At 43.9% G+C, this 13,202-nt stretch overlaps 1 protein-coding gene across 1 annotated transcript in view; it reads left to right on the top strand.

Moving 5' to 3' along the window:
* CAMTA1 (calmodulin binding transcription activator 1) overlaps positions 1-13,202 on the top strand; it is a 330,506-nt gene that overhangs the window by 1,101 nt on the left and 316,203 nt on the right. The gene's annotated exons all lie outside the window — the stretch shown is intronic.

Below are 13,202 nucleotides of genomic sequence, written 5' to 3'. Positions count from 1 at the left end.
CCCCCCAGCCTGCAGCTCACACTGCCAAATTAGTCTAGCAATCATACCAGGTTGTCTGCTGCCATGTTCTGTGATGAGGACAAAAAGAGAAAAAAAGAGATGAACTCAACCACTTAACTTGCAGCCAGTGCCATTCTCCTGAGGTGATGGTTCAGTGCAGCCGTTGCCTGTACCCGTCCTCTGACTTAAACCGGGGCAGATACGTGCGGTTAGAATGTTTGGAATGCATTGCAAACGAGTTGCCTCCACGAGGACTAAATTGCTTTCTGCTACTCTGATGCTTTTTACTGCATTTGGTGTTAACGCTGTTGAGATGCCCAAAGGAATCACTTCTTATTGGCTCTTTCATTCTGAGAAATTATCTCTGTAACTGAGGCATGATAGTCCACTTGGGGACTTTGGGAAGTAAGAGGCAGATTTAATCACACCTGCAGAGAGCCCTGCAGTAGAAGGGCCTTCGTTACGCTCATCCAGTGGCAGCAGAAGTGGCGGAAGCAACTGACAAGAAGCAAGAAAATCTTCATTAGTAATGTAGCTCTCCTTGGGATATTTTCATGCTTGTTTATGGAAGACTGGCTTTAATCCCCCCAAAGTCAAAAGCAAACATTCTCCTTGAAAATGTTCCAGGTTTGTAGTAATTATCTGTGTGTTGCCCCCTGCCTCTCGGCTCTTTCTGGCAGCAAGTGCATGGGACAGAAGGGCATTTCTGCGGCAAGCAGGATGAGGTGTGAATGGTTGATACACATAAAATAACAGTTCTGTTCTGCTGGAAGCATTGTCTTCAAAACAGCAATCAGGGAGGAATTTGCTATAGTTTAGATGTTGGTGCCAGTTGTAATTTTTATGTGCTTAAACTGTTTCTAATCACGACGTGGTCTGTCACACAGAGCATTGGGCAGGGTTAAGGCTTTTGAATGTGCTAACACCACACCTTCCCTAAGATCATTAGTGCAGTGTCAGAAATTATTTGTTCAGGCTTCACACTGCTAGGAAATCTTCTGAAAGATCCAGCAATCCCGTATTTGCACTGGGTGTCAGGGAAGGGAGATGCTGGCTTTCTGCTCACCTTCGGCACCTCGCTGTTTTCCCACTGAAGAGCATTTCCTGCAGCAGCACAGCCTAAACCAGCGCGCTCGGTGCCTTTGGATCCCTTCAGCCAGTCGTGTAACGAGTGGGGACGGAGCTCTGCGTTAGGGCGGCGCCTTCATCTGTCAGAACACACAGAGCTTGCCAGAAAGCCAACCTTTTACACTTTGAAGAAAGAAACGTACAGGAATTGCTTACAGATACCGTGGACAGCCCTTGAGATTTTGTGCAGTGTTGGCTGGAAGCTGAGAACCCGTATTCCCTACCAGCTCTTCTCTGTCCAAAATCAGCCTCCAACTTCACCTCTGGTAGAATAGTTCTCTGGGAAGAAGTCAGTGACTTCTACTACGTCAGTGAGAATATTATTTGGGCTCAATTCTACAGTTCAATTTTGCCTCTATTTAGTAAAATACTTTCCCATTGTTGCCATGATGAGGAGCTGCTCTGGATGCTACAGGTTGTCCTAAAATCCTTGCTATGTTTAGGCCACATGATGTCACAAGGGAGGAACAACAGCGGATTCAACTCTTTTGGTGAAAAAGTAGTAATTTGTCCTATGTCATTTGGGAAATGTAACCATGTTTGAAATATCATATAAATACCATGTGAAATACAGATTGTTTTTATTGAAATCGTCATAACTTGTGTAAGCTATCATATAGTTAAAATATATGATGATATAATTTTTAGTTTAATAACACCAGAGTTGGTAATTCAGGCATACTTAAAATAGTAAGTAGGAATTTACTGTTGTTGTCAATCCATATTCTGGGAGATCTGATAGTCTTGTTCCTTCTTTTTCTCCATGTGTATGTTAAGGCTGTTGGTGTGTTATTCAGCTATTTCTGTAAACTTGGATGTAAATCTGTAGTGCTCTTTGAGTTTCAAAATTCTTCACCATCAATCTGGAAAGCTTTAAGTCTGCTAAAATTGGAATACAGTCAGTGTTGGCAAGGAGCTGTGTCCTTACGGTTGTGCTGTCTCCCCAGAGCCAGGACCTGTAGCCATTCCCTGTTCCTCCGCTCGCTGTTCGGGGCCCTGGAGCCCAGCCAGCACGCTTGGTGGTGGACCGCAGCACCCAGCGAGTCTGGCATCGCAGCAGGCTGGGCGAAACAGAGAATGGAGAGTTGTTTTTTTAGTATTTGCTGTGGTTTTGACAAAGAGCACTGTGTACATGTTATTTTACTATTCATGCTCAGGGAAGATGTGTGGTGCTGTTGCTTTAAGGTGGCTAGTGGCCACTAGCTGTGCTCAGCATCGCCTCTGCCAGCTCCGGCATCGCAGCACGTGCTGTCAACTCAGCAGTGGCTGGAAAGCCCAGATAGGACCAGATTTGGCATCAGCATAATCATTTCTGTGGGCGTTGTGCTTCGGATGTTGCCAACTCCTCGCTGTTTCTTCTTTCTTCCAGCACGTGGTCTTTTATATGACCCTGAGGACAGACAGTTGCCTACTACACTAGCTTGTGGTTTTTTGTTTCTTTCCCCTCCGTCTTGTCAGTATTCAGGTTTTCAATTGCAGGGGAGCACTGGGAAACATGTATTCTATTTGGCTTGCTGTCCTGCTAACGCTTTAGCTTGCTGGAGTCTGTGAGAGGTGGCAGCAGTGGGAGTTAGTGTGCTGTTAGTCATTCAGGTGACATGGTCTGATAGACAAAGCTCTCGAGCTGGTAAAGGAGGATGCTTGTCTAAGAGAGTCTCATCCAGTTGTTCAGGGTTGTGTAGCCTCACCTTACCCCTGGATGCAAATTCTTACTCGAACACAGGTGGAGCTTTTCAGAGCACCCAGTACTACATTTGTGTTTAGCCTATGTCTTGCAAGCATACAAGAAAGGAAGGTGAATCACTCGCTTGTTTGCTTTGAACTTAAAGTTCAATGTATTTTCCTTTTCTGTAAGTGGTTTGTCAGGCAAAATTTCTTAGTCATTGTATTTGGAGATCTCGGTCTCAATGTCAGAAGCAAGGCAGTTGGAGGAGATGCAGTTGGAATTTCTCCATCTTTGAAATACTTGATTTGGCATAGAATATTTCGTGGACCCATCAATGCATTTTAGTAAGACCATGTCACACATCACTGGCTGTTACTATAGTTGTTGTACTGGAAGGTAGGGCCCCAAGGTTTTCTGGTTTTGTTTGTGGGGTTTTGTTTTGGGTTTTTTTTTTCCCCTAAGAAATTGTGGACGTTTTTGAGTAGTGCAGATCAGTTCCTCAGATGGACCATGGGAAGCCTTTCACTGCAACTTTGGGTGTTTTAATCCAGATGCTTGCTTTCAACAAACTTGCTATGAACCATACAAGCAAGCACCTTTTGTGCAGATAAACTTTCACTATCGCTACTGAGAACATCAGTAGAAATTTTGAATCTGTGGACGTTATGATGAGTATATTAATAGCTGCCACATGATATGTGTGCTTCCAACCATACTATTCTTAAGTAAAAATTCACCCTTTTTGAATAAAAGCTGGCAACTGACTGGCATAAAACAAACGAGGTATTTAAAAATAGACAGACGGTGTAGAGACAGAAAAAAAGAAGAATAGAAAGAAAAAGAGACAGTGTAGCTTCTCCCATAGTAGACGGTGGATACCTACCACTAATGCACAGCATGCTTTATGGGATTAGAGTGGCTAATGAGTTGTTTATAATATTTAGTAAATAAGGGCTTTTGTAGAGTCAGTGCACAGGGAGGAAAAGGCTGAGAAGTCCCCATTGTGATCTGGGATATTTTTCTTTGAATGTCATCACACCAGTTATTCCTGGTGAGGGATGAACAGTGTTTTCAGCATTTCTTAATCATTGTTGCTTGTAGAAAACTAACTTTTGTTGGAAGTGCCTACCTGAACAATATGAGCGAAAATCCCTCAGGGAGAAAAACTCTCATGGGTTGAGGTACGGTGGCTCTAAGAGTCTACTTTGGTAAGCATGAGGTTGCCATGTGCCTTATTTTCCCAAAGAAGTGAAAGCTTTGGGATTAATGAAACTCTTCTCAGTCTGTACAGCAGTGTAACGTTTCTTTTGTGCATTTTAGGGCTTGCACCATGTAAAAAGTCAGATATGCTATCTGTGTGAACCCAAGGTAAAGACTTGAGCTAAAATTGCATACGTACTTGAGCGAGACTTGCAGCGCCTGTCAGCACGTCAGGTGGCCCAAAGCACTGGCAGTTCCAACGCGGAGGGTTGTTCCGCTGCCGTTCCTGGGCTCTCCGCAAAGGAGAGAGCTCTGTCTTTCTCAGTCCATCTTGAAGTCTTTGGTGGTGATACGGCATCAACCCGGTGCTTTCAACAGGCCTTCCACCTTGTGCAGTTTGCATAGGTTGTTTCCAAATAACTGCTACACGCTGCTAAAACCGTCGTGGTTTTGCTGTTTAAGCCTCTCCCCGTACAGCAGCGAGCCATGCAGCCTGCTCTGGGCTGCTTGTGTAGCGCTAGTACTACTCCATAGCTGCCGTCGTTGGAGGAACGGGCTAACAGGCACAGCGTGGCCAGCCTGACGTGCATGTGCTGGTTTCAACAGGTCGAGAGTCCCAGGCCGCGTGATGCACATGCCAGAGGAAAGGCTGCTTACGGAGGGGAAGGGCGTTTTGAGTCGGGTGTCTGAAACCACTTGAGCTCAAAATGGACCTGAGGCGCAGCTCTTGCTTTAAGAAGGTATCTTTGCGTGCCCAATGTATGCTTCGGAATGTTCACCTTTCCTAATCACTCTGACTGCTACCTGACCTGGCTGGAACTTGATGCGGGTGCTTCTCACACTGTGCTAACTCTTCCTGGGTATCCAGTCAGCTGACTAACAATACTGGATTTAAACTTTTCAGATGCAAGAAGGTTAAAATCTCAGTGTGAGAGAGGTGTGAACCACATGCTCACATATAGCTGGCCTGAAGAACCTTAGCGTTTCGGCACATCCCTTAATGAGAGAGAGCGTATCCGATGTGAGGAAGGGAGCAGGACAGAGCTGTGTGGGATTCCATGTGGAAGGAGCTTCCCAGTAATGGCGATACATACGCAGAGGCCTCTCACATCTTAAATGGCGCAAGAAAGGAAGCAACGTTTTCTCAGCAAACAAATGGCCAAATGAGGTGGGAAATACTTTATTTCCGAAATTCCAAGATTATTACAGGCAATGAGAAGTCATTTGTTAAAAGCAAGCCTTTATGGTCTTTCTGATTTCATACCTGAAACTGTGGTTGGTCTGTGTAACTGGAAGTCTTTGTCCTGACAGAGTGTGTCACGCAACGCTGGCTGTTGTAGCAAGCGGATTCCATCACTGGCACTTACATCTTTGTATTGTTCATGCAGAACATACTTGTTCGGATTGTGATGGGTGCTTGAGGTTAAGGACGTAATTTCATCCCCCAGACTTTCACCTGAGCTCTAAGGGCTTAATGCCGAATTCACCAGAAGTGCGTGCAGTCCTTAGGCTATACTCCTCATCAGCACTTGGGTTCACAGGCAGTCCTTGCAGATCCATTTCTGAAACGTCCTCCTCGGGTTTGTCATCCAGGTGACTGCCCGCTTCCATTGATCCCATACTAATTTCTGCAACTAAGATCTGTTTACTTTTTGTACTTCTAGTTGATTTTGATCAATCTGTAATCCTACAGAAAGATTAACTTCTAGTTTTAACATTGTTATAAATCTACCTAATTTTTTTAAGCAGCGAGAGTTGTTAGAAAAATGGACATTGTGCAACACTAGGTCACGGGTTTTACTGTTTAATCAGAGATGGAAGTCGAAAGACATCATTCCAAGTATAAAAGCTAATTTCAGTATTAATAATTCTCTTATCAGCTAAAAAGAAGTAATTTTATGCTTAATTCTTTTCTTTAGGAGCGCTTGCTAATTCTGAGCGTGTCTCCTGCTCGTAAGGAGTCAGTGGAAGCTATTTTAAGCTGCATTTTGTGGTTACTGTAGGTGAGTTGGTAGTACGTACCTCCTAATCCTTGGGTGGTGCTGTAGTGAGGTCTTTTCAGCACCGTGAGAACGGCAAAGTTGTAGTCGTTTGGAGCAGATTTTAAATGTGCGTGACAGCCTGTTCGTAGACTAAGCACTGATAAAGAGAAGGCCGTGGAATTTGTGTAAATATTCAGATGAGTTTACGCTAATTTATGTTTTTGGAAGGTACTGTGCATTGTTTCCCTGGCAGAAACAGGCCTTTAGATGAATGTTAAATATAGACTGACGCTGTCAAAAAAAGAGAATGCATATCACTTAACACCAAAAGTGACACTTCATAAGGACCTTTCTCAATTTATAGTTCAATAAAAAGGGTAATCTGTGTAGGGATAGTCTGTCCTTGCCTACAATTCTGCAGTTCTGGCAGGATTATGTTCCTGCGTTTCCTTTCATGCTGTCCCAGGCTGAAATACTTCATATTTAACACTCTGGGCTCTATGAATAATTGACGTGCCTGTCTTAGCAACTGAAGATCAGCAGCAAATTGTATTGTTTTTGAATAATAGGGTTCTTCTGCATTCTTTACTCCTTTACATCTTAATTTTCAATCTGCTACTGAGAGTGTAGGAACTGATTTACTCCACTTCAGGAAAAAGACGTATTACTGTTTCAGTCCTTCAGGGAGGAAGTTCAGGGGGAAGTCAAGAACTCGCACATGAAACTGTCGAAGTCAAGACTAGCTATTTCTTCACGTTCTCTGCATATACTGTTTGTAGATATTTCTCATTCTGTGCAACTTGTCATATGGGAAGAATTGTTTTCATCGTTAGACAAGGTTAAGCAAATCTAGAAAAAAACTCTGTAGCTAAAACTATTGAGAAAGTATTAAAACGGTCATTTTTGTAAACAAGAAGTATTGTGTATCCTTGATGACGGAGAAAAAAAGTTTTGTGTAACAAGGCACTGGACCCGAGAGATAATTTGGGTAGCTGCACTGCCATAGTTCCACTGTAAGCAAATCGTGATTCATTCTAGTTTCTGATACTGGAATTACACTTCCATTTGGTTTATCTATTCATGAATAACGATGAAAAAAGTCTGGGAAGTTCCTTCTCATTGTGAATTTAAAGCATGGCAGAATGCAGTCATGGTGGAGTCCTTTAAAGATTTGAGATAATGATTTCAACGATAGTGCTTTTTAACTGAAAGCGTTAGTGCTCTGTTGTTTGTTAATGATGCTTCCACGTTAACGCAGACACAGAATAAATGACAGGAGCGTATGAATGAAGGCTTGGCTTGGCAGCTCCAGGACAGGTTTTTGGGCAAGGGGCAGAGCCTGGGTGGTGCTGTCATTGGAATTTCCTCGGGAGCAGACTGACTCCATTAAATTTGACTTTGCCTCTGGCTTCCAGTTCCTGGTCTGCCTGGCTTTGAACACCTTCTGCCTCTGTTAGGAGTCATCAATTTCTCTTCCTTCGGTTCTCCTTTTGTTCTTCCCTCTTCATCTTCCATTACTCACTCTTCTGTTTTCAGTGCCTGAGGCTGACATTTTCATACCTTGGTGACTAAAGCTTGGCTCCTAGATCCGTATTTATTCAGTTAATATAGACAGCAGTCCAATTTCGGAGGAGTTGCGTATCCTGGAAAAGATATTTGTTTAAAAGTAGGAACAGAAATTTAGGACCATACCTTTAGGGATCTTAGACTTGAACATACTTTCCCGTTATTGTTTGCTTCAACTATCACTAGAGATCTGATATCAAACTAACCTGAAAATTACTCTATCTTGTACATGTTGAGGGGAAAATAAGAATTATGGAAAACGGCCTTTTCCTCAAGTGGTATCCGTTGCTGTATGGGTTTCTGCGCGCGCTGTCGGCAGGGATTCAGTGAGCTGGCGCTGCCACCTTTGTCGAGCAGTGTTTCCAGGCCAGTCCCGAGCTGGGAGCTCTTCACCCACTGCCCAGAACAGCGCCAGCTGCGTGCCAGCATTGTGCCTGATAGCTTTGCATTCCTGATTGTTTCTGGATTTAACACTTTCTTCTTGCTTCTGAGGTACTAAGTGCGGTTTTGCGTACTAGCAGGGGAGAGCGGTTAGGATGTGGGGAAAAACTTTCCCAGAGAGCAGCAGCCAGGCGATACGGCTTGTTACAGGATGAATACAGCTTAAAAAAACCCATAAGTAAATAAATAAAATCCTCCCATGTACCTTATTGAAGACCGCACTAAAATTATAACTGAGGCTACCACAGATGACAATCATATTACCTCCTTAAACTAAATAACTTGATTGTCTTATTACAATGGAAAGCAAAGAGAAATGTCCTGAATGTACTGTAGGAAATTGTCTGTACTAAATCTAGCCCAGCATTTATGAGCATTGTATATATTATTTGATTTTGCCAGAATTACATAAACAGGGGGAAAAAATTGTTAATGTAAGTTGACTACCAGGGTAAATCACAGCCTAATTGTTCTTTTTTTCTGGCTAAAATTAGAATTTGATATAATGGTCAATAGACATTTTCTTTAATTTTTGAGACATAATTTCTAACAGCTAATCCAAACGAACTGGAGAAACTTGCTGTAGAATTGAAAAAATAAATTACCTGAATTTTATGGTGACTTACTGGTAAATCCCCATAGTTGGAAGCTTTAATTTACCTCATATTTCAGTTTTTTCTCCTCTAACTGGCTTATGGGTGTATATTAGAGCAAAATAATTGTTATTTTCTTAGTGCCACCAGGGTGCTTGGAGCATGAACCAAAGTGAAGACAGAACCTGGCCTGTTCTCATAGGGAAATAAAAGACCAAGGACTGCAGAGGAAGGAACATCGGGGCTTGTGGCAGAGGCAGCATGCTGCAGTGCGTGGCGTGGCAGGCGTTCTCCCCAGAGCTGCTGGCTGCAGCAAAATGCTGGAGCACCCATGTAAGTCAGTCTGAAGTTGTACTGGAGTAAATGGGGCTCCAGCACTGCAACACCTGCTCCCACCCCCCCCGGCAGCCACTTGTTTCCCTTCCCAACTCCCAGTGTAGAGGAACAAAGTATTTTTGCCCTTGTTCTTGGTTAAACAGGTAAATACTGTGTTTAGTGTTGAGGCTACTGACTTAAATACCTACAAAAACTTCATGAAGGCTTTGCACAGCAAAACCAGCTTTCCTCCAGGGTCCATCAAAATGGCTTAGGCTCTGGAGTTATGCTTTGGCTTAGTCTCTTGTAAATTCCCTATAGCCAATCTCTAGTAAAAACTAGAGATTATTTGAATGTAGTGCTTGCATTTCTGAGGGAAATAATGGGCTCAGAACTGCAGAATGGGGAGAAGAAAGTGCCCAAACCCCAGAATATGCAAGATGACCGAATTTGGCCTCCTGCTGGGGTAGTGCGCGGCTTCATCCATTTTGAGTGTAACTCAGTCTCTTTAGTTCCTGGTAATGTACGTTCTTCACCTTCCACACATTGTTTTGGGCAAGTTGTTTGCATGGCAGAGCCCTAAACAGAGTCTACTTCTCTGGAGAACCTTTCTGAAGAAATGCATGGGTTTGGGGATATTTACCTGGTTTTGATGAACTTGGGAATTGGCAATTATATTTCACAACTGAAGTCAAGTATTGTGAAGTAACGATGGATTTACATACATATTGACTTGGTTAAGTCTTGGGTTTGTTTTGATTTTTTTAAAATCTTTTTTCAATTTATTCTTTTGATTCTGTAAGTGGAGAGAGGAAGAGGCAAAACCATTTTGTTTCTGTCATTGTGAGTGGGTTTTTTTAAGCATCTCTATTCACACTTTTAAGAGTATTTTTGTAAAAACACTTGGCATTCCTTGCTTCTAAATCATGGAGTAACTTTGTGCAAACAATTCAAAAGAAATGGGGTTCCAACATTGTCATTATAGCTATTAAAACTGTCTGAATTGTTTTGCTTTTTGATGCTTGCCATAGCAACGGTGGATGTATAATTTGCTGAATATCCATAGCAGGATATTTGAATATGTTCTTTACAGTTTTACTTCTGCATGTAACTAAGCATGCCAAATCATCACATTAACCCAATTAACCAAGCCAGACCCGCATCTGCCATGGAATGACAATGAAGATTTTTTTAAAGACCTTCAGATTTCGCCTCCGTCTTAACAAAAACCCCCAAATACCGTGCATCAGAATAGCAGCAGCTTTTATCAGTATGCTGTTAAAAATTATTCATGGTTCAGACTGCAAAAACTCCTGGCACATCTACTTTCTCGCCGCTTATCAGCTGGAGGTAGCTCTGTGTTTGTGCCCCTAGAAAGGTAAGACCCAGTCTGTTTATCCTGTACCATACATGCACAGAATCTTTTGTGGTTTGGTACCTCCGTGCCTTAATAGTGATTAGACCTTTGATTTTTTTAAACAGTGGGGATCTGGGAAACTTGAAAGATACCAGCAGCACTTCAATTCAAATGGTTTCTTTCTTATCAGTTTATTGCACAAGGAATTAAATGAAAATATTTGGGACTGTGCTGGCATTTTTGCTGGAAAATCAGTGTTCAGATAGCATCTGTAATAGTACATAGGTCACATTGCTGTAACGACCTATATGCTACTGTTAAAATTATGTATGATTTTACGTATGTAAGATTCAGTTTATTAGGGTTTTTTTCTCTTGGTAAAAGAGCTCATATTGAGGAAGAGAATGAGTTCATTAGCCATACGTAGCAGAGTTCATACACTACTTCAGCAACCCCTTAAAAATGCCTTACTTTTCCTCATCCACCCAAATTCTCATTGTCTTTACGGACCAGGAAGGATCTAGAAAGCCAGAGAGCGCTCCCAAAGACACTTCATAGAGCAGGTGGCATGCTACTCTAGAGCCAAGGTAGATTGTGGTAGTCCTGAAAGCGGAGCTATTGCCAGTCAGTTCAGTGGAAGTTCCTCCTTCCCCAGACTGTAACGGCTGAAAGAAGGCAGCTGGTGTCCTAAACAACCTTGTCAGTCAGACCGCATGGACCTCATTACTCTAATGAGCCATAGAAGCACATCAGGAACTGCTTGAGCTTTGGAGAGAAGAAAGAGATGGACACTCTTGTGCACACATGTAGCTGATGTTGCATTTAATTACGTTTCTGGGTGATCTCAAGGTCTAACCCCATGTGGAGTACCTTATGGTTGTTTGTTCTCAAGAGTGTGTAAGTGAATAATGCAGTGAGGGCTATAACAGAAATAAATGTGCTCGTCTCCCCGAAAAGAGCGGAAAGGCTATTTGTGGCAACAGGGGCCGTCTGCGTACTTGGGAGCAGCCTGGTTTCCTGCTCGCACTTCAGCCACAAGCACTGGTGTCTGCAAAACCGAATCCGAATAGCGCTCTGAAATGATCGTACTTGGTAGCAGCATGGTAATCTCTGTAACTCGGCAGAGATGCGTTAGCTCCACCATTTCTCTCGTCTCCTTTTTGTTACCTAGTCTTGCCTGAATATCCAAGTGGAAGCTCGAGCCCGTACCAGCCTGATGTTAGTCTTGGGCCAGAGACTGCTGTGCCAGGAGATAAGCTGGTTCAGAGGAGACGGGCAGCGGATAGGACTGGCTCTGTGGTGGCACTGCAGGCTCTGCTTCCTGGCTAGTCCAGTTGCCTGCTTCTTGCTGAAGAAGAGAGAGCAAGGCAGGTCTGTCTGCCACTCTGCGGAGCGCTGGGGGTGAATTTGATGTGGGCCGCCCCTCTGTGTCTTAGTAAGATGTCGCCTGAACATCTGGTGCTTGCATCAGGAAATTGGCTTCCATCTCTTGAGTGCAGAGGGATACCTATTTTGATCTAGTTTTTGCCATGATGCAAACTGTGAGGAGTGCCAACTGTATGGCTACCTCGTGTCTTTGCGAAGCATACGGATCATCTCGGGAGAATATCCAAGGAGGGACATAAATTCTCTAGAACTCATCAAGAAAATGATTGTTCTTCACCAGCGTGGCAACTAGAAAAATTTCCAGCAAATTTTGAACAGCTGAAGGAAACAATTACCTTAGCTGATCCTGTAGCTGCATTAATATTTGTGTGTATTTATAGGCAGAGTATGCTAGATTAGCTTTATGACCGTCGGGAGTGAGCCTGTCATTCTAGAGCCTCTTCATCAATGTGCCTTTCACGCTCCATGAGATTAGCAGCCGCTGAAAATAGGAAAAAGGAATTGTCCTTTCTTCTGTCTTCGAAGAAGACCCATCATGCCGCACTCCTCTTTCGTCGTGGCTCAGAAAGGGCTTTGGTCCTTAGCAGAACCAGAGCACCAACAGGTCTTTTGAAAGAAGTTCGACTCTCATGAGGATCTAAGGGAAAAGATCCTTTTTGGCTGTTTAGTCACACACATCAAAGGAAACGACCGTTTCGATCTTCGTTTGCATTGTGCGGGCATTAGATGTGGTCCAGTTACACAGAGCTCTGCTTGAGCAGGCAGGAGTGCCAGTACTCTTCAAGCCTTGACAGAGGTGGGCAGGAAACTCGGCCAGGGCACTAATACATCGCTCTTCCAAGGCACCTTCCTTTTTTAAAAGGACAGCGTGGGTTTTGCGGGAGACTCTACGGCAAAAGCTCCTTGCCACCCCGCTCCTCGGGCGTGCTGTGGGCCAGGCGGTGAGGGATCTGTCCGGCTGCAAGCTGCCACCCTTTTTCTCACAGAACGTGGGAATGCTTGTCACAAACTGTTTCCCGTGGGATCTGCAGGGCTCCCTCGGGCTTTTTACATCTCATGGAAAGGGTAACTGGATTCTCTTTGCAGATCACAAATCCTCACCTCATCAGCTGCATACCATGCCAAGAATGGCTTTTTCTTTCTGAGCATCGTGCTGTCTGCCCCAAAATATTCTGGGTGGGGAAAGAGGGCCTCCAGAACTTTGACTTTACAGCAGCATTGAAAAATGGGGGAGATAACCTTTGCAGCCCTGCCGCTGCTGTTCGGGTTGGTTAAGCAGCGCGGCACTTGCTCTGATGCTCAGAAGGGGGTAGAGCAGTGGGTGCCTGTGCCCCTTCCCTGCAGCTTTTGGGATCATGGGGGCTGGGACACGTGGGGAAATGCAGGTTCAGCACAAATGTTGTCCAAAGACTGTGTTTCCAGGTACCCCCTTGTTAAAAAACAGTTCTTGAAAGTCTCTCAGCCTGAGGCTGGGTTTGCTCGCTTCAGAAAAGCTCGCAGCTTCCCCGTTTCGACTCCCATAGGGTGTCTCCTCCGCTCTCTGCCGAACCACCCTCACCAGACCGCCG

Source organism: Egretta garzetta, unplaced genomic scaffold, assembly GCF_000687185.1.
Source record: "Egretta garzetta isolate BGI_Z169 unplaced genomic scaffold, ASM68718v1 scaffold389, whole genome shotgun sequence".
NCBI lineage: Eukaryota > Metazoa > Chordata > Aves > Pelecaniformes > Ardeidae > Egretta > Egretta garzetta.
The sequence above is the reverse complement of the archived record's forward strand: the minus strand, read 5'-3'. Positions and strand labels throughout refer to the sequence as shown.